The sequence below is a fragment of the Thunnus albacares genome, chromosome 9 (assembly GCF_914725855.1).
Source record: "Thunnus albacares chromosome 9, fThuAlb1.1, whole genome shotgun sequence".
NCBI lineage: Eukaryota > Metazoa > Chordata > Actinopteri > Scombriformes > Scombridae > Thunnus > Thunnus albacares.
In genome coordinates, this window is record NC_058114.1 from 31334205 (window position 1) to 31357228 (window position 23024).

General features: G+C 38.7%; 1 protein-coding gene across 6 annotated transcripts in view; it reads right to left on the reverse strand.

The window, feature by feature from the left end:
* LOC122989583 (inactive N-acetylated-alpha-linked acidic dipeptidase-like protein 2) overlaps window positions 1–23024 on the reverse strand; it is a 583517-nt gene that overhangs the window by 546859 nt on the left and 13634 nt on the right. For all 6 annotated transcript variants that reach the window (XM_044362562.1, XM_044362561.1, XM_044362560.1 and 3 more), the window contains one exon: window positions 1698–1732. The gene's annotated coding sequence lies outside the window, so the exon portion shown is untranslated. The remainder of the gene's footprint in view (window positions 1–1697; window positions 1733–23024) is intronic.

A 23024-nucleotide genomic window follows, 5' to 3' on the forward strand; every position in this document is an offset into this window, starting at 1 on the left:
ATGACTATTAAATGCTTTATAATGGGTGGTTTGTAAACGGTCATTAGTGACGTTAAGTATACATGATATGTAGAAAATGGTCTAACATATATGCAAACATACTGATGCGGTTCTTTGAAATCAAGTGAATTCTGAGTTTTGTTTTCTGCTGTCCTCTTTGAAACAAATAGCTACACAGCGGGGGAAGAAGTATGCAGATCTTGAAAAGCAGTCTTTTAGTGCCTTCTTTGGTTGAAAGTTTCAAGTGTCATGTATATTTGACCACACCCAACAGTGATGTCACCGTGTACAGACACACCCCAGAGTACACTTCTACATCACTGCCACAACCTGAGAAATTTTACCACTAGAAGTAAATAAAAGAAGATTTTCAGCTGATATTACATTACTCTTTGAGTGAAATCAGTAAAACCACAATGTGAAAGTAAATGCTATGCTTTCAAGTAAAAGTATGCATGACAAATTAAAGGAAAAACTGGTACAGGTCTGAATGTTTGACCCCTACAGTGAGGGGATCTGGTGGCTCTGTTATGCTGTGGGGGGCATTTTGCTGGCATGGTTTGGGTCCACTTGTCCCCTTAGAGGGAAGGGTCACTGCAAATCAATACAAAGTTGTTCTGAGTGATCACCTTTATCCTATGATGAATCATTTCTATCTTGATGGGAGTGGTCTCCTCCAGGATGACAATGCCCCAATCCACAGGGCACGAGGGGTCACTGAATGGTTTGATGAGTATGAAAATTATGTGAATCATATGATATGACCTTTGCAGTGTCTTTTGCCTTCTCTGAGCACTAGCAAGCTGCTTTTAGCTCATTTCTTTTCTAAAGTGTGATAAGTGCCTGCTAGAGGAAGGTAACAACAACAACAACAACTGCAGGGTAAGTCGACCTGATGGAAAGACAACTGTACATTTGGCCCGTTGAACATGCTGAAGTGCTGAACCGGTGCATCTGACTGGGTAAAGTGTGAGTATTAACAAGGGCTCAAGGAGCTCAAGCCTCTATTGTACTGGAAACCTTTGTTCTGGCTCCTTGATGGGGATCTAAGAGGATGAATACACTGTGTCTGTGTCTGTGTGTGTGTGTATGTGACTGCATTATTGAATATATCTCCACATTAAAAAACAACCAGTGTATTTGTGCCAGGGTTCTGTCACACACATCTCCGTCACTGGTAACAGGAGTCCACTCAGGCATCCCTACTCACACACAAACACACACACACAACTACCTTGTATCCCTAACCCACATTCCCATACTGTATTCATCTGAGGTGAATCAATAGCTCAGTTAACAGTGCAGGACTGAGTTTAGTGACAGCACTTGTACTCCCAGCGAGAGAGGAGACACAGGGACACATTCAGCACAGCACAGCTAATCACCATTAAAGGCTTACAAGAGAAAAGTAGAGGAACAGGACGTAGAGAAGAAGAGGGAGAGGGAGGGTGGGAAAGAGTGGGACAGAGGAAGAAAAAGACGGACAGAGAGAGGCCAACAATAGGAGAAAGTTACAATAGGGCATCTGTTTCCAGTGTTAGATGGCAAGAGAGAGCTGAGATTGCAGCAGCAGAGAGCAGACATACATGTTGATAGGTACTTTTAAGGCTGCATTCAGCAAGAGGTTTCAATGAAAATCCACCTGTCCTTACATGCAAGGTGCAATAGAATATAAAAAATTAAATATAGTGACTTACTTCTTGTTGGGTTACTGGTTAAAGATGTTCTCCGCCTGCAAAAAATGACAAAATCGAAATATGAAATAAAGGGGGGAGCCAAAGTACAACACTATCAAGAGCTTGCCCAAAGCAATTCCATCTCATCTATGTTATTTTCTGTCAACAAGGGAAGCTGTTAGTGGTAGCGATTGCTAGGCATACTTAATTTAATGTTTGTCTTGCCAATGGAAGAAATATGCCAATTTCAGAGTTGTTAATTCTGTGATTCGACTGTATAGCTGCCTCATTCTCATCCATCTTTGGCACCATTTTTGTGGCAATACCTCCTACTAAGCTCAGATTGCTAGCTGTCAAGCTGTCAATGAGCATAACACCAGATGTATTTGAAATGCTGAATGTGGGCAGATATTGACCAGACAAGGACAGGCTACAGGGGACACCCAAAATGTTTTGTATGATTGCACTGCATGTTTTTTTTATTTGTGGCAAAAGCATACGGATTCTCACAGCATGAGCTACATTCTCTGCTCTTTGCTTTTTCTCTTGACCTCAGTCCGACGGCAACCAGAAAAATCTACAATAAAGCAATTTAATCTTATATTCTTCAATGTGCAATTCATTCTGCTCAGTCACTACTTTACCAAGCCAGAAGAAGAATCTGTCTCCCAGACACTCTATACAAACATACCATCTCTTTGTGGTAGGAGACAGACCTGGAGGTTAGAGGTAAAGAATGGAAGTGAGGAAGAAGTCAGTTATTTCAGTAGTCCTGTAGTCAATATCCCATGAACTCCAACACACATCACTAGGGCGGGGTGATATGGCAAATTGCAGGACAGTTGTGCAAGAATAGACCTGTACCACCTGCAGACTATCATCATTAAACATCAAATACAATCCCACACAGCTATTGACTGTCACTACCAGATGCTTCAACTAAGTAGAGCATGGAGATCAACTTTAATAATCAGTGTCAGCACAGACAAAACAGAAAAGTCTGCTCACTAATTGATCTGCTGCTGTTTTGGTTTCTTTACAAAACGTCAGCCAGATATCTGCAGACTGCTGCCAGCCTTAGCTACCCAGCAGGCAGGGACAGAGATGTGAGATATGTAGATGTGACCGTTAAATTCGGTACAAGATAGCCAGCTATCTGCCTGGAGTCACAACAATCCTGTAAACTGCAGCAAGTGGGCATGTAGTGTAACTAATCACGTCACAGTTTAGGGGACTGTCATGACTCAAAACAGCTAATGTACCCGCTACCACCCACGTAACTTTCTGACTAAAAATAACCTTTTTGTGTATATTGTAATTAATCAAATTAATTTGATATATTGCACAGCCTGACATGCAACTATGTTTTTCTTGACAGTTGAAGAGTTTTGTAACTGCACAAAATACAACCAACCACTATAGGTCCTTTTACCATTTAGAAAAGTTTGGTGTCAATGTACTGCCCAACTAGAATTTGCATCTAAATAGAAATATTCAGCACAGGTACAAACCAATCTTTACCACACAATCTTCTAACCATTCTCAATGTCACCATTCTCAATGAACCAATCAATTGCTTTTAGCGATGGAGCTCCACTTACCGGTGACTTAGAGCATTGTTGTCAGCTCATCTGTGATACGCAGTATCTCTCTACACGTTATTCATTGTTAAAAGCTTTTTTAAATACAGTGAATGTCAAAGAAACAACCATGATGTGATAAATCTTACAAATAAGTGGCTGCTGAACTCTTAACCTTGTAAACACTGCTCGTAGAGGCTAGTTTTTTATTGAACTGAATGTAACAGCTTGAACCAACAATAGACAATATACAATTGAACTCAAGACATCATTTAAGACGTCATTGAACCAGTGCGAATGAATAGTGATGTGTTAATTTACTGATGTATGACCTGAAGGGTATTTGAATGGAGATGTGATCACCTAGAAAAAAGTGAACAAACTACATAGTCTTTGTACCAAACTGAATGAAACAATTAAAAATCAGTAAGGTGATTTATTTCCACCTATACATTGGAATTGGTAGGAGACACATGTTTAATCTACAATAATTTCTTAGAGTGTTACGAGTGACAATGTTTTCTTAAACCTACTGTTAATTTAAGAAGTTTTGCAATTCTGATTTAGTGTAACAAGGAGAGCGGAGCAGGTGGAACCAAATGCAGGACACAGCAGGCAGTTGGGATCAAAAGCAGAGTTATTTATTGAAAACTCTAAAGAAATTGTGACATAAGAACAAGGCAAACTGAGCAGATGATTCGACAAAGAGTGAACTGAAAACTGGACTTTAAATACACAGGAACTGATTACAAACTGAATAGAGGTGAGTGAAATGAGACACAGGTGACACACATGAGGCAATCAACAAAGGCGGGAAAACACAGGAAATAACAAAACACAAGGAGAAGACATTTCAAAACAGAATAGGAACTAAACTAAAAGTCTGAACACAAATATAGTCTACTGGAAATTCCTTGAACCCAGTAATTGTGTTTCCTATGAACTTTTATGATTGAAATGTCATTTATAGGCCAAGTGGCTGAAATTTAACTTGGTTATGGTAATGTACTGCATAGTGCATAAAACATATACGAAAGCATTTACACTCTCATTGTCACGCCCTTGTCAGCATAATCATTAATAATAACACCACATTTAATGAAAAATAGTGAAAGGTCAAAAATTGGCCCAAGTTAGCTCATTTGAAAGGAAAAAAAAACATGTATTGTAACAAAATTCCAACCATTTACATCATTTAGGATATGTAGCTAATAAATCACCAAATACAGGAAACTAACCTGATGCACCAGCTGGTTTGTTACACAGGACCATCCATGGAAACTGTTTGGAAAAGGGCAGGCACTTTCAAAAAATTCTTGGCAGGTGATCGGATAAACCATCTGTCTAACACTGTGTATTACCGTCTTCCCTTGTGAGGCAGCTGGATTTGTGACCCTGGTTGGTCCGAAACACTGGTCTAAATAATAAGACATTCCCTTTTAAACACAAATTGTTTAACGTGTGATTTGAGTACACTACGACCAGGATTATTTGACCCTATTGCCTTCCTCTTTTTCCCACCATTCCCAGAGTTCCTTGCTGTGGATATATATTTGCAATAACAGTTTTTGTGTGCATGAATGGAAACACTGTCCCCCTCGGAAGCCAAGCGAGATGCTAAGTTCGTGTGCAGGGAATCTCCCTTCTCTTTGCTTCAAAAGATGATCGTGTTGATGGCTGTGACCTTGAAAACTTGAAGTTGACCTTTGCCATTGCATGGTGTGAAGAAGCGGTTCTTCTTGCTGCTGGCCATACTGACCCTGAATAAAAAATTTTAAAAAAAAATATATATATATATATTCCACTGAATGCTTATTGTATATATATATTTCTATCTTTGAGTGATTGCTTTGTTCAAGGTAGTAAGCCTTATTTGAGATGTTATTGTACTAGTATGTTATTATTATTATGTCCCTGTGCTATTAAGTTGCATGTGCAAAAACTATCCTTGTATCAAGGGGGTTAAATGATGCTTGTAGCCGCACTCCTACCAAAGCTATTCATAACCAACCATTAGCTTGTGCTAATGAAAAATGTATCAGCTAAATTTATGAATACATTCATTACTTTCTAGCTAGCTTTCCTCGTTAAAGTTAGTTATGGCTATGTTCAGATTAATTTGTTCAAAACCAAAACACCATTTTAATGTTGCAAGAAAATGATTATGGTATTTGGTAGCTAGCTAACAAGCAAAGGAGCAACCAAGGAGGTTGAAGGATGCTTGCAGTCCTATTCATGTTAGCATATGTTTGCCAAGTACCTAACCTTAGCTACATGGCAATTAAATCAACTAACATAGCTACAGATGCATAAGAGTTACATACCTTTATCTTGTGCTCTTTTTGCCTCCTGTAGTTTTGTTGTTTTTACACCTTCAGCTCCAGATGGAAATTTCCTTTTTTGAAGGTATTATCATTCACCATGGGTATCGAGGAGCATCATGGGGGAGTCAAGTGGAGAGTAGTGGGTGATGCCAGTGGGAGAAGGGTGGGGGAGGGGGGACTGCACACTGTTGCCCATAAAATCTTTTTTATAACAGGTTTGAAACATTCGGGGACAGGGATAAATAGCATAATGAAAAATAAAAACTAAATAATATCTAACACCATGTCACTTTTAAATGGATGTGGATCCAGATTATGTTAATTAGATCACCTCTCTAAGTTAACTAGAAACACAATTATAGCCATTCCCAGTTTTGGGTGATTAATTGGCTCATTATTCTAATTACTCAAAATGCCCAACATGCAACTCTTAGCAACCAAGCTTAATCTCATCTGCTAAACCTATAGGTGACATTTTAATCATAAAAATTCACAGGATTCATAGCATTCACAACATTGCTGGGTTTCATATATAGGACACATAGGGATTTCCAGTAGACTAATACTATAATCAAGTTGCTTGAAGTAAATTGTTTCCTAATTTACTGCATATGTTCTAAAACCTATGGGGAACAAGTGAACAAAGCTGTCTGGTGCAAGTTTAATTTAAACTACACAAGCACCTCTACCCCAATAAAAAAATGAGGTGTCTTTGCACTGCACTCCCCCTGTCAATCAAACCATTTGTCCACTACGGTACTGTAATATCTTTTCTCCTTGAATTTGACATTTTAGTCTCACAGGGTGTAGATTTTTTTTCTTCCTAAATCATTCGCTCTTAACATTTTGGGCTTTGAAATGAAGCTATGACTAATGGTCCAGATGGCGATGGTTGAACTAAAGCACAACATAGCTACATTTGATTATACAATGAGGCTAGAATCTGAAAACAATTCCATATTTCACACAGAAAAAGCGAAAAAGAAGAAAAAGATAAATCAATTTGTGTCAAAGAAATGTGTTCCCCATAGGTACCCTTGGTTGAGAAAATGTCTGTTCTTACATGAAGACATAGTATAGAAACAGACCACACAAGCACACATATAGGAAATTAATGGTGCTCAGTAAGTGGCACTCATAAGATTAGGCTGCTGCTTCTAAAACAGAAGGTATTTATGTGTTTATCCCTCTCCTCCTCTCTGTCTCCCATCCCTCCATCCCTGAATGTCTGAGTTTAGCACTGTGAAATGGATCTTACAATATCACAATGGGGCTGAAAATTAAAACAGATGACGCTTGATTGGTCACTAAAGATAAAACACTTTGACTGATGCTAAATTAGGAGCGTTATCAGAGGGCACAGAAAGGAATGTGCACACTGGAACACTGTTGATTTCATTCTAGCAGCTCAGCCTCTGTGGGAGACGGCTATGCTTTGAAATGCAATATTCAAAAGCTGTCCTGGAATAACAGCAGCCATTGTGTTGAATTTGAACAGAAAATATCAGTTGTATGATGTGGAAAGATCATATTGCCTCTTGAGCTGCCTGCCATTAATTTGACTTGACTGTAACCATGATCCCAAAGCACAGCATTTAATGTGAAATGACAAAATATTACAACCAGCTCTATCAAATGCCAGCAATCTTCCCGAGTGCAGCTCACAAGCCTTTGTGTGCCTGCAGCTTTTGGAGTAACTCAAATGCAAAAATGCACATGAGAGACTGAGCAACAGCTTAGAAAACGATTTGACATGGAATAGATGCTGATACAACAGCCTGCAGCAATGTTTAAACCTGTGTAAATATAGATAGGATAACACACAGTAGTTAATACAGATAAAGATAATATTTACTGTTTCATATATAATAAATATGCATAATTATAACCCCATCTACTGTGTAAAACATGTTTTTATACTACCAATATGTTTTAGAGAGACTAGCAGTGTTTTTTCCCAATCCAGGGAGTGTCACATAGTTATATTGTAGAGAAGGAGGTGGTCAGGGTGGATGAAGCTGCAGAACTTTGACACCAGAGACTGAAGTTATTGGTTGTGTTAGAGAAAGATTGCCATTGTCAAGCTGACTTTTTACGTATCTAACCAAGAAGAACCAATACTTTTTATTTCAACAAGTCCTCCAAATTGAAGGACCAAATATGTTGTTTGACCATGTACACTCCAGATCAACACATAGGAGTGCACATAGGAATAGCACCCCTATTGGCAATAATCAGCAGGACAACAAAAGCCACTTGGTGAGGTTTAGGGAGAGATCATGGTTTGGGTTAAAATGATGACTTTGTTAAGGTTAGGGTCAAGATAGAGAAGAGAGATAGAGAGCACAGAAAGAATTATCCTCTCGTTAAAATAAAGCTGTAAAACACGGTTGGATTGTTTTAAATCATATGATTATGAAATATATAATGTAAGAATTATACATTGTACAAGTTATATAATTGTAAAAGGATCAATAGGGGTCAAAAGAGTGAGAAACCCCCCCCCAAAAAAAGACAGATGTGAATGTGAAGGTGATAAAGTCCACCCACAGTCAATTATTTGTAGCCAGGTTAAAAATAGTTACAGAGACCAGAGGTTTGATTTGTTGAGACGTCTATCTCCCTCCACACCACAAGTTGGGATGACTGATGTAGGTGTAAATTAGACACCCCAATGTGGGGTCAAGCTCTGGGAAGGATGAGAACACACACACACACACACACACACACACACACACACACACACACACACACAGCACAGCAGGAAGACATAGGGGTTGAAAAAAAAAACAGAAAGAAAAAAAACGGACGCTGGTTTCAGGAAAGCAGCAACTTCATGAGTAGCAATGTTGGGGAGTAACTAGTTACATGTAACATGTAAATCTAATTATAAATGTAAATTCCAAACATTCTAATCTTAATCTTATAAATTATACTGAAGGACAGTAACAAGTGCTGAGGACTGTTGTGAGGTTTACATTGCCTGGTTTAAATGTATTTAAATGTATACTTTCAGGACTCAGCTTTATTGCCCAGTTTAAAACATTTATTACAAAAGTAATCAAAGAGTCAACAAATGTAACAGGGTAACTAGTTACTAGTAAAGTAACCTTCCCAACACTGATGACTAGTGACTTGGATGTATTAAAATGATAAAATGTTGAATGTGAAATGATACAGAGACTATAAGATACAATGTACCAAAGAAAGAAAGGAAAGCCGATGACTCATCAGATGTATTCTATGGAAGATAGAGAAAGGAACAAGCAAAGCTGTATGTCTGGTTGGTGTATGTGTGTGAGAGGAAGGCAAGTCAAGGATCAGCGTTTAATAAAAGCTTTGCATGGAACACAGATCATTTAGAGGAGGTGCAGGGGAGGTACATTGGGGAAGGACAGTTGGGTGTGATTAAAAATAGTTTAGAAGAGTTCAAGAGTATAATAAAAAACAAACAAACAGCAAATTCTAAAGGATTAAAATATAATGTGGAAATATACAAATACTATTTAAGAGCTGGAGGATGCACAGAAAAAATGTCCAGGTTTAGTTTCATATAAATTTGAGAGGGGATGTGGACATGATTGATGTGTGGCTTCCAACAGAGTTTATGATCTATCATCATTGATTGTGTTTTTAATAACAGATAATTTACAAACACCATTTTTACTTTTATTTTATCTTTATTTAATTGGGCATTCTCATTGAGATTAAGATCTCTTTTCCAAGAAGAGATCTGAGAACATATTCATAAAACAAATCACAATCAGACTTAGGGAGGCCATGGAGGGGGCAGGATCAAACCAGCAATATAAATTACAAGCATAATTCGGCTTTCTACTTGTCTCACAGACCATCCAATGATACCAGCTGAGGCTGATATTTTTCATTCAGTGAAAGCTAATGAACAAGTGTGTTTAAGAACTTCTAAGTTTGTTACCACAGTAGGAGTTACCAGCATTCCAATGGCAGAGCCCATGTGTAAAAAAAAAAAATCTATTGTAACCGTTGAAGGTTCAGATGTACAGCCTTCTTTCCTTATCTCTGATACCTTTCTAGGTGTCAAACATTCAAAAAATTGCTAAAACATCACTAGCGTGTGCATCATTGTTGTCTGCTCTGAGACCTGTCGTGCATTATCCTTGAACAGCAGCGTTTAACCCTGCAGATGAGTAAAAGCAATTGGCTGATTCATTTGTAAATACACAGGAGGGTTTGGAGAGTGAGCACATTTTGTTTGTGGGTCCCCAGGGGTGTGCTTTACCAAGCCAATTACCTGATACACACAGTAAATTGTTAAAAGCCAAATGAGGCATGTCCACATGTCAGTGCAGCAGTGACACTAGATTACAAACCAAAACATATTGGAGAAATGATGGCTGGATGCCAATCATTGAGAAAAACTGTAGCAGCTTCCCAAACCCAGTCTGTAAGAAGCCTAGGTGATAACTTTTACATGTCACACCTAAGTGAACAAATTGTCCTGCCACAAAGAACATTTGTATTGCAATGACCACCTCTATCAGTACAATACTGACCCCATCTGATCTTTCTGAGGTTCCTGCTATTTTATGGACTAAGCATAAGACTCATGTAGAATTGGTAAAGTCTGCTCCACCTCACCGAGTGACACTCAAGCTGTCTATAATTAAATTATATCATTTGCCCCAGACGGCAATAGAAGAATTTGAGCCAGTGATTCAGTCACTAATAAATCAAGGCGTGTTGGTTCAAACCACCAGTCCATGCAACACTGCTGTTCTGCCTATACCAAAACCAGGCTGTCCCAACATGTTCTCATTCCAAGTCATCACTATTTAGCGTCTGTATAGCAATGCACCAGGCTTTCAACTAATTCCAAAGTAGACCCATCCACGGCAATATTACACGCTCAGAGCAATTGGTGTGGCCTGGTTAGGTTTAGGCACGAAAAACACTTGGTTAGGTTCAGGGAAAGATTGTGGTTTGGGTTAAAATCATCATTTAAAATATCATCATGGCAACAGTAAACACCACGAAAAACTGTCCCCAATCGCGGTTGGAAACGTGACACTCATGGTTGGAGGAGGGAGGTGAACAGTGGTCTCTTGCGACAAAGTCCACTTTTTGCTATCTAACTATCTAACCAACCCACCTTCTCCTTCGAAGGAAATTGTCACCATAGATGTCATCGGTGTCATGGTGTTTAATAATGATGCGTATGGCTTCACACTGGAGTTAGTTGAAAGCCTGGTGCATCTCATACAAATGCTAAAGGGTGCCTTGTGCGTAGGTATCAGACACTGAGGGGCATGACAAAGCGTCAGTATTTGATGTCCCGAAAATGAATGAGAACGGGCTGGCCGTCCAGATGAATGGTGAGTTTAACAGGATTTGAAGACAACCTATCAATAATGTTGTAGCACAATTGTGACAGACACTAATTCGACTCTTGCATCACTACCTTCTAACTTTATGTCTCCAGGTGAGACTCCACTGTTTCCAAAATAATCAGGTAATCTGCTGAAACGACCACGCTCAGGACTGAGTGGGGTTGTTCCCAGACTACCCAGAAGAAGATGAGGACCAATGAGCATCAAAGTGCTTAGCAGTAAACCAGTGGTTTGGGAGTCCAGGCCATAACAAATATTTTTACAAATGTATCTGCTGACCTTGGGATCCCACTAACACTGAAAACATAACAGCTGATGGGGTCCACTGATTTACCACTGACTCTCCAAAGAACTGTGTTTTAATTCCTCATGGAACTTGTGACTTAATGATTCTTGGGTAGATGTACGGAGGAATTTCAGATCTGTAGTATTAGTGGAGAACTGAATGGACTGTACATACTGACTGACCCTTACCTGTCACATACTGAGACTGCTCACCAAGAAAGGACAGGAGTCACAGTACATTACCATACATTTGAATATACAGGTTGGGCATCCATGAGATGTAAACATCATACTCTAACTGTAGAACAGAATTTAGAATTTTGCCACATTTGTGTTTTCTTGTTGGTTTGGTAATGATTTATTCTTATAGTTAATCTTATAGTTAAGTTTGCCTGCTAATGTAAGAATTATTTAATTAATCATATGTTTTACTAGACTACTAGTAGTCCTAGGAATGCATATTGTTTGTTTTTATTTTTTGGTCTTTACTATATATTCTGTTCAATCCAATTCAGGCAGGTAATTCAAATATATTTCTATTCATATGCATAGTAGTATGTGTAGTATGTGCTCACATGGATGTTATTTGCATTGAACATTGATATGTTTTGTTCCTTAGTACATATTTCAGATCGCTAGAATCACTAGAATCATTATGTACTTTTGAATCATATATGCTATATAAATGTTCATTTTTCATATGGTTATTTTGATTTGATTTACCGCCACATATCTGATTTATGTAAATTATTTTAGCTTTGATTGGGTATTCTCAGAGACAGAAAAAATGGGTGAATTGAGATGTTTAGTTTTATTTCTGTGGTGTTTTATTAAGACTTGTTTTCTTCTGTTTTGGTGAATTAAGAAAACACCTTCATATGTCTAATTAGATGTTTATGGATTGATGTTAACATTCCTAAGGGTTAAATATTTGAGATTCACTATATTACGCCATACTATACTACATCTCCTCACTACACTACTTTCATCACATAATTAATTCCACATTACATAATTAATTCTTAATTGTTATATAATCTATTCATATTAATATTTATAGCTATACTTTGATTCACGTGATGCTTGATTGATTAAGGCAGGTGTATGTTACTCTAACTCTGAAGGTTATTATGGTAGATAATTATTGATGACAAAGAGGTGAACTGTGAAGGAATTTTCCAGGAGGCCAGCTGTCTCCTCTTGGGACAAGCTTGGGTCGATCTGTTATGACTTGGGCCAAGGCTGTCTCCTTCGCAGAACCCTCATTGGGATGTGCTGAAGAGTTTAATTAGGCACTCATAAGATTCTTTTGTAAGACTCTGGGTAGCATTCACCTCAGTGTCCACTCTAAGGACTGTATCCCAATGTCTCCTTGATTGAGCAAGTTGTCAATAAATCTTTTCGCATAAGACATCCAAGGACTTCCTGGTATTTCTGCTCCATTCTTCTATAACAGCTAAACTCCGCAGTTTGAGACTCTGCTCTCCAGGATGTATAAAAGCAGCATACCAGGAACATGGAGAGGTGAATTCTCGGATTCTGGTGGGACTGAGCAGTTAGTTTGGATTAGCTGATTAGGAGATGTGGTCCGCAAAACTTCCTGTACTTAATACAATGCTTCATGTTACAGTAAGAACATTACCATCGTAGAGGAAGATTATTTTGTGGTTCAGGCCTGGTTCTGTATTTTCTGACCATCAACAGATAGCTTAATATTAGCTTTAGTGACTGCATGATGTTCTTTTCTTTCAGTGATGCTGCTTTGTTCTTACAGCCTCCAACTCTGAAGTAAACCAGCTCATTCCTGAATGTAGCTTCACCAGTTGCTAATGTTAGCAAGTCACCTAAGAATACACAACATGCAAATAAGACAACTTGGAGACGCATTTCTCTTTTGATGGTGAGTTAGGGATAGCATACTGGATCAGTCTATACGCTAAATGCACAGAGACCAAACTGATATCCAAGATGGCAAACAAGTCAACTGCAAAATTGTCGAAGTAATCGAGCGTTACTGGAATTAGTGATTTTAAGATATAAACATTTTATTTTAATGAACATTAGACATATGGCCAGACTCAATACTACAGCAATACAAACAGCGCATGGCTGTGAGACGTCTTTGGCGTTCTGGCCGCATTGGGTATTGCAATTTCCAGTACTATAACGTGGCACACACTGCCCCAAAAAGCGCATTTGCCATACACATCAGAAAGAAGCATTGTAAAACAGTGAATACATTTTTTAGAGTGTCTCAAACTGAGCAAAACAAATTAAATGATACAAAATAAAAAGATTGACTTATTTCATCTGGTTTGAGTGTGTGGGAAACAAAAACGTCAGCAAGTCAACCAGTGGAAATTTCAGATGCACGTTCTCAAATGGCTCAGCAGCAGAAAAACTTAAGTGCGGATGCACTAAGCCCAAAAATGTATATGTGATTGGTATATATGTTCAGTGAACAACTGAGGTCATTGAATGCAGTATCCAGTCAGTTTTTAATATATATATATATATATATATATATATATATATATATATATATATATATATATATATATATATATATATATATATATATATATATATATATATATATCCATGGTTTGATATGGAAAACAAAAAGTTTTACTCAAAATTTGACACGTAAAAAAGAAGACAATCAACTGCTATTCACATTCTCCTAGCATGGAGAAGTTCCAGCTTTGAGGCCTGACCCCCCCTCACACTATCCATGTTTGTCTGTTATTTGAATAATGTATGTACAGTATGAAAATAAAAAATACCAAGAAAAAAGCCTTTTTTGGAATAGGAGTTCAATTATTTGCTTTTTTGACCTTGAAGCTGGCAGTTGCATGTTATAGTTTAAGTGTGTAACTATTTACACATTAGCAGACATGGAGCAACTTTAGGCTTCATTTGGAGTTGTGTTTCAAGTCACCTGAAGTCTAATACTTAATCTACTTTTTTCTCTTTTTTGGTCTCCACAAAAGAAAAAAGAAAATAAAGAAAAAAGAAAAAATGTGCCCTATAGCTTGCACTGTATGGGAGAAAAACATTGTGAAGTGGTGGTGCCCTTTATATTTTTTCACCCCTGCCCCAGATACAGCCTGAGTCCACCATTGTCTAAATGAACTGTAAATGGGTATTAATGCTGTAGACTGTATTATAAACGTGGCTGCGGAAGAACAAACGCTTCACTTCTGAAATGTTTCCTGCTGGAATGTGGTGCAGCCAGATCCCGTGTACATTCAGGATTACAATTAAACCATCACAGTGATGTTAATTTGTGCTGGCTGTCAGACAGGTCTTGGTCAGAGGCGTCACTGGCCTGTCACCATGATCTCAGCACTGTGAAACATGGCACAGTGTACAGCGCCTCTTAGCACTCTGGCTGGATATTACTGAGCTGTTGCATGTCCAATTAACACAATGATATCATATGGCTGACATGGCCTTCAAAAATTAACAACTTACTGGGGCAACACAACAAGCAGACTGCCACACTGCAACAAATGTGTTGCACAAAATTAAACACGAATGCATGAATACACCAGTACTGCATGTTCTAAGCGTGTCTCTCAAATCTGTATGTGTGATCAAAATCACAACTAAGCCTTTCACAGCAGTGGTCAGCCCCCGCCATGATACAGATGAATGACCAAATCCCTGTTCTGTTATTACAGATATATTCAATATATGGTAGCAAAATTTAATTAAGGGTCTTTGTACCAACACTATTCTCTTGACCCTGGCATAGACAATCAGCTCATAGCACCATCAGCTGTTATGGAGGGCAACACTTTTCTCATATCAGGACATTTGTGTGAAAATCCTGACAATCACGGTGGACAGATTGTGCCAAAAGTCACATGAATGTAGTCTTTGTAGGAAATATTTTTTGTACTTGTAAGACATATTTGTTTCTGAAGCATGATGTATTAGTAATATGTTGTATTTGCAAACCACACTGTTTATTAGTGAATTGTAAGGCATTTGTAAAACGTGTTTTGTATGTTAAGTTTTGCCAGGAAATTAGCTCCATACCTTCAGGTGTTTTTTCTTTTGTTTTTACTCAAGTTCGGTGATGCTGATATGAACATAATGATTCATACAGTGAATATTCCCCATCAATCAGCAACTGGATCTAAACAAAAAATCTGAATGTCGAAATTAGATCTTAACGGCTGGATGTTCAAACTGCCTCATTAGGATACATCTGTGATGTGAAAAATGTTTAGTAAAGTTTGCTTGGTGCAAATTACCTATAGCCATTTGTCATTCATGGTTCCACTGGATTTTCATCCACACACCAACACACCACTGAGTGCATTTTGCAGCATTAAAAGGATATATTTGTATTTTTTCTAGTCTGTCTTACATACATGCAGTATCTACAGATAAAGAGTTTATGTTTGCTGTAATCTTTCTTCCTTTCCCTCCTAGCTGTGAAGCAATCCCTTCCTAGAGCAACTACAATGTACAGTAACCTGGGAGGCAAAATCCACACGTGCAGCTGAAGCTAATATGAGGCTTCAGTAGTCTGATTTAGCCAGATCTTCATGGTAGTCTTATGCAGTTGTTATTTTGTGTCCTGGCAACACATCTATGAGAAACAGCCAGTATATATCCTTCCATTGCAGCTCAGCAAGGAAACACCGAAAAGGGAATTTTATACTCAAAAGACTTTGAAAGAACTTTAAATTAACTAAATCAAGTGGGTGTAGGTCTTTCAGACTGCTCAGCTGAACTTATTTTGGATGCAGCGAGGACTGTGAATACTGTCCCTCATCTTTTACAGTGGAGTCAAGCTGGCTTTCTTGGTCAGTATGGATAAGGGGATTGATTACAGAGGCTAACTCAATAACTCAATTTCTATTATGCCTACACACTGACCATTTGTGTTTGGAGTGTGTTTGTGCTTTGTGTCTGTGTGATATCTCAGCCTCCAAATGATCAAAACTTAATTCATTAACTTAAATTAATTAGAAGCTGAACTCAAGCCTTTCTGTTATTGTCCTGACCTCTGGACATTCATAAATTAAAGTCACAAAGCCTGAAGGATAAGGGTGAATTGAAACACTTTCAAGTCACTATTAGCATTAGTCTGTTTCTGAAATTATACCGGTTGTAAAATTTGCAGTGTTCATTTTGAACTCAGCAATTTTCAACCCCTTTTTTTTCCTCCAAATTTTCTCCCAAGAATTATCAGTGCTATCAGAATAATTTCCATCATGTTTTAACCATGAACATCCAGCACACAGTGACTTCATTACACAAAAAACAAAAATCCATTGCCATCTTTTTATGGCTTTGGGCATAGAGATAGTGGGAAAAAGAAAAAAACCATGCTCACTGTTGGAAAAGATATAATCCTGCATTTTATTCAAGGTTTAATGGTGGTGAACAGTCTGTACCAGTAGCAGTACAAACACCTGAAATAAATTTCGGTAAAATTAATTGGGTGAATTAGCAGATACTGGCCACTCTTCTCTGTTGAGATAACAACTTGTGCTTTACACTAACAAGACATATTTCAGTGTAAGTCTAGCCCAATAGCTTTAAGGCGTGAAAAATAAATACCTCCATAGCAATTTGGCACTGAATCCAGACAAATGCAGTGGTCCGTCGGTGCCAAACAGCTGCAGATGGGAGCTGTATCATTACTGTAAATGAAGGCTAGACTGTTAAAGCATTATGTTGCTTTGATTCAGTGCTGGTTTTCATCTCCCGGCTAATGCTAATCTGTGTCTCTCCTCACTTTTTCTCCCGTTTTCTCACTCCATGCTCACTGGTGAAGCACCTTGTTGTATTCCCTGAATGCTGCTGTATAGATTATTATTATTCTTCTGTGATCCAATTTTCTGACCAACAATGAGATGCTTTAAACATGACGCCAAGCGGCACAAGAAAATGTATTTGCATCAAATTGGATATGCGTCCACATAACGGGGCTGTTGACAGTGCTGTCACAGTCTTCCTCCAACGCTGCCTTACAAACGGCCCACACTTGTCATCTCTCTAAATGACAGAATGGATCTAACATTGAAATGACAACTAGATGACATGTGACACAATGAATATTGCTATGGAAATGAGATTTTTGTTATGTAAAAACTGTGCAGTCTTATTGAAAAAAAATAGAAAGCTTGGAATGTGGTGGAATCAGTCTGCTGGGCAACAGTGTTCACCTCCTGCTGAGTCTGCTGTGTTAAAAAAGCTGCAGCCACAACATTAATAATGCAAGATCTGGTCAGACAGGTGAGGCCTGCCTGGTGTGTATGTGTTAGTGTCTGTATGTCGCCCTCATGTCATTGATCTGGCTGAATGTGCATGTGTATATTTAAGCAGGCGTGTATATACAGCACGTGGGAGCTGGTGAGTGGTTGTGTGCACATGTGAGTGGGATCTGTAGTGTGTGTGTGTGTGTGTGTGCCAGAGGGGCTTGTCTGAATGTCAGCCGGAACGAGCGAGTGGCTGCTGCTGCTGCTGCTGCCAGTGGCACCGCTGTGGTCTCCACGGTAACCCCTGTTTAAAAGGCTGCAGTGCTACTCTAAGGAGACACTGAGGCAGGCTGGCATTATGGGATGTTCAGCTGCACAAAAGGTATCACAGAGCAGAGAGAGAGACGAGATGAGAAATGGGTACAGCTACAACTGATCAGAGCCAATCCATCTCATCACCTGCTTCAACCACACAACCAGAAACACCGCATTTATCCGGAACAGCTGCATGCCTCTCTCTTCTCCTGTGTGTAGTTTCTGTTTTCTGTATTGACAGCTGTTGTGATGTTTTGTTTTGCTCTTTTGTACCTCGTGTGATTTGTCCCGTCACTCCTGTAGAACAGGAAAGCTGCTGTAAAACATTTTAAAGACCTTTCCCACAGGTGTAATTAATAACATTAACAACGGCTGCATTCCATTTAGGTGTTAAGGCTCGTTGGCTCTGGTAGTGCACATGCTGGATCGCTGGCATGACCCTTCTGTGACACGTGAACGGAACAGAGCCATTGTTAATGTTATTAGTAACACCTGTGCTCTTCCTGTTATGACACAGTCAAAACACTCACTGTGAGAAAGTTTGATTAAGTGAGCTGTGCCCAAAATTCACCTTCTATTTACTATATTTACTGTCTGACAATTTATTTGAGTGTATACTATTTCACAGTCCAATAATGCATTGTGCCACATTTTATGAATGTCACAATTACCGTTGTGTGACAATACAGCTGACAGTGATGACACATAAATGATGACAATAAGTACAATGAAATTCTATAGAGCAAACTACTTAGTGTCTACTTTACAGGCAGTAGTAAATGAGTGACTGAGGGGAGTGGTTTCACACACTGCCATAGTATTAATCACATAGTAGTAAATTCATTAGTGACTAAAGAAAATTAAATTAGATATGATTTGTAAGCATCAACTATACCTACAAACCACCAAGAGGGGGCAGAATTAGTGTTTTTGAATGCTGTTATAATTCTTACTAGTTTCCAATGGAATGCCATATATTATTTAATACATGTTTAATCAGTATTCAGTGCTTCTTCTTGTTATTTTGTGTCACATAAGGCTTTACTTAATACTTCCACAGGTAATTTTCAAACATTTTCTAAATCCAAACAGCTCTCTCCATATACAGAAACAGCAAACTTTATTGGTACTTTAGATTAATAGTTCCTAATCTGGGTTCAAGCAGTCTTAAGATAAAACTGAAGAGTCATGTGCAACATATTCTTACTGCCCAAATAATCTTTTCAGACTTTTCTATAATCTTTGCTTTTATACTGCAAAATGGCAGATTATTTAACTTCTTCAGGACTATAAAACATTCAGATGAAACATGAGAGGAATGAGAGGAAATCACTCTTTGGTTGAACTGCTTTCTTTGAAGGGTCATAAGCTAAAAATGTTATGGACCACGGGTTTAGATGACAGTTTATCTTTTTGTTCCCCCGGCCAAATCTTATTATGTGCATTCTGCAAAAACTATGTTTATCATCTTCTTGAAACCGAGAAACATCTGAGACAAGTAGTTAGGCATGTGAAAAAGATACCCCACACCGTACAAAAATAAGGTATTTAAAGCCCTAAGTTGCGACCAGTGTACAACAATGTTTCCTGCCCAAACCCAAACCGTCCACAGGATCTGCATTGTATAATAAAGAAATGTAAAAACACAAATAGCTTGTTTTGTACAGTCCAAATTGCTAAAATTCTAATTACAATGATATAAAACAGAACTAAGCGGCAAAAAACTAATTTAAGAAGATGAAACAAGCAAATGTTTGTAATTTTTGCTTGATTAATGACTAATCAATCACTAATCATAATTGTTGTTGATGAAACTTCTGTCAACTAATTGATTACTTGTAAAGCTGGATTATCAACCAGTCAAAGCGGGTCTTCAGGCTCAGGGCCCCCCTCTGTGGTAATTGCAAATTTGTTTGGTAATATGCAACACTTCAGCACAATAAAAGCTGAAATGACAATGTGGCTTCTGCAATTTTACTATATCTTGAGGCCCTGTCTTGTCGAGGGGCCTTGTGTCTTACTGCAGTTTTAATACTTATTATATTTCAGTTGACAATATGCATGTAAAATATTCTTAAATAAAGCGGTGTTTGGGTTGGGGACTCAATAAAAGCCCAAGGGTCATTTTTGCCACAGTTCATAATAAGTATAATAATTTTCAGTATTTTCAGTCGGATATATGTTAATGTTACAGCTTGTTACAGTTTGAAAAAAATATAAAGCACAAAATAATTTAACATCTATTTTCTTCTTTCAAACTGTAATTTTAACTTTTCTATAACAGCACTAGGGGTCTAATGCTATGTGTATTCATCCATAACCATCATGTTACAGATATTAGAGATATGCAGAGAGCTCAGTATTTATTTGTATTTGTATCTATATTTGAGGCAGCAAAATTATTTGTATTTGTATTCAAATAAAAGTGGAAAGAGGCTTAAATATCCTGTTTTTATTAGGTTTTTAATTTTAGAAAATTAAAGTGTTACAATAAGTTTTCATGAATAAACTACCTTACAAAAGGTCCCCACACTGGGTCTTGAACTGGAGTCTCCCAGATCATAGACGACTGTGTTGACTACTGAACTAAAACTTTGCTCATCGCCTCATTGCAGACAGACCTCTACCTATTTATACACCCATAACACAGAGACAGCACACTATGTAACATATAGGGAAGAATTTCAAAGGCGATTATTGCTTTGCACTTTTCATTTATTGCCTATTTTGTACAACCTAACTTTGAGGAAAGGAGAAGGGGAAAAACAGGTTATGGAGAGTCCCTTGGAAGCACTTTGTGTGTGTCAGTAGCTCAGCTTTATCTCTGGGGAACACCCCCAACTATGATGTCCAAATCAGGAAATGTGTGTCATGTAGCAGGTGGATGTGACTCCCCTTGTTGAGACCTGCTGATAGACATAGCAGCGGAGCAGAGGAGAGAGACTGCGATAGCAATATAATCGACCTGTGCGCTGGTATGACATGTTTTTTTTCTTCCTGAAAGCAAATAATTTTTCAAATACAAAAACTGTATGAAATAAATAATTGTAAAAAAAACCCACTATTTGTGCTTTGCCGAATCACATATTTGTATACGGGCACACACCTAACGGACTTTACTGTTCGGTCCTGTCAATATAGTTACTGTATAGTTACTATAGTTACAATATAAGTACTGTCAATATAGTTTAATAATCCACTTAGTCCAACATGCAGAACAGTAATTTTAGAGCACAAGTTCCACCCGGAACGCTTTGGCAGTGTACCACTTAGCTGTAGCATGGATGCATGCTAGCCAGCTTAGCCAAGGTAGCCTGGTTACCCCGTAGTGTCGCTGCTGTCAGAATGACAAGTGAGAGCCCCATAACACTGACTGAGTGAAACACTATTATTAAAATATGCTCCATTATCTCTGTAATGAAACAATACCACATCTCTCCATCCCCCTCCCCTCTCTGTGATGGTCAGCTTTTCAGTCTTGCTTTGAGTGAGGCCATTAAAAACAATGATAAAAACATCTGATTAGTGACGTGATCAGACAGCATGTCATAAGAACCAGTTCTGCAAGAGAAAAATGTATTTTAAAGTTATGAAAGTAAAAGTAGTGGTTTGGTCCCTCTGACTGATAGAGGTCCCTTGAGATTGAAATCTGTTTTCCAAGTGAGACCTGGCCAAGACATCACACCAGTTACAATTTAAGTAGAAATAAAACACAACAGATAGGGAATACATACATCAAACACACGAGGAAGAGACTAAATCCAGCTCAAATAAGGCAACTGCAGTTCTCAGTTACATGGACTTTTAACATGGCTTTAAATTTTTCCATATATTACATTTATCATTATATATGACATCATTAGATTATTAATACTGAAGCATCAGTATGTACACAGCATGTTACTATTGTAGCTGCTGGAGGTGGAGCTAGTTTCAATTAAACTTAGCACATAAAGTAAGGAAATTTGTATTTGGTAGATTATTTATTTGTTGAAACAATGCTTCCTGGCAATAAATCTTATACCGTTGGAAAGCCTGTTTGTTTCCCTTTTAAATGGTGCCACATTTGTAAGGAACATGGGTTTGTGGGATAAGCAGCAGAGCAGCGTATGTGGGTTGCGCCCATGAAAAATTTGCCAAATCTCTGCCAATGCCAAACAGCTTACTCTACCATTGACTCTTGTTTGGTGTTTGGTTAATTGGATGATTGAAGTTTGAAGAAACAAGACATATTGGCAATAATTTAACCATTTATTCATTTAACAAACAGGAGGCTCAGTTGCATGTAGAAGAACCATACACAGCCACAACAGCTTGGCACCTCCTCCTCATGCTGGTCACCAGCCTGGTCACACACTGCTATGGGATGGCATCCCATTCTTCAACCAGCATCTGTCGCAAGTCAGCCAACGTGGTTGTGTTGGTCACTCTGGCACGAACAGCACGCCCAAGCTGATCCCACAAGTGTTCAGTGGGGTTAAGGTCAAGACTGCTGGCAGGCCATTCCACCCTCTCCACTCTCTAATTCTGGAGGCAGTGTCTGATAAACCCCACTCTGTGGGGGCGAGCACTGTCATCTTGGAGGATAGAGTTTGGTCCCAGACTGTGGAGATATGGGATTGCCACTGGTTGCAGAATCTCATCTCGATATCTCTCTGCATTGAGATTGCCTCCAATGATGACAAGCCTCGTTTTTCTAGTGAGTGAGATGCCACCCCACACCATCACACTGCCTCCACCAAAAGATGTTACTCTATCGGTGCAGCAATTAGCATAGCGTTCTCTGTGTCTGCTCCACACCTTGACCCTATGATCCAACTGTCGTAGGCAGAATCTGGACTCATCGCTGAACATAACATTCCTCCACATTCAGGTTCCAGTGCACATGTTTCTGACAAACGGGCCTGACAGTGAAGGGCAGTCATGGCAGGCCTCCTGGCAGCCCGATGAGACTGGAGATTGGCTGCATGCAGTCTGTTCCAGATTGTCTGGGCAGAGAGCCTTCGGCCATATCGTCCTGCAAACCTTGATGGCAAATCTATAGAATCTGTAGACGGTCTTCTTGGGGTGTCACCTTCTTGGAACGCCCACTTCGCGGCCCGTCTCTGACATCCCACGTTATATGGAACTTGGCCTTCACTTTGGAGATGGTACTAGAGCTCACTCCAAATAGTGCTGCAACTTAGTTTTGCGGAACACCAGCTTAAAGTTGCCCTATCGCACGGGCCCCATCCAGATCAGTCAAACGTTG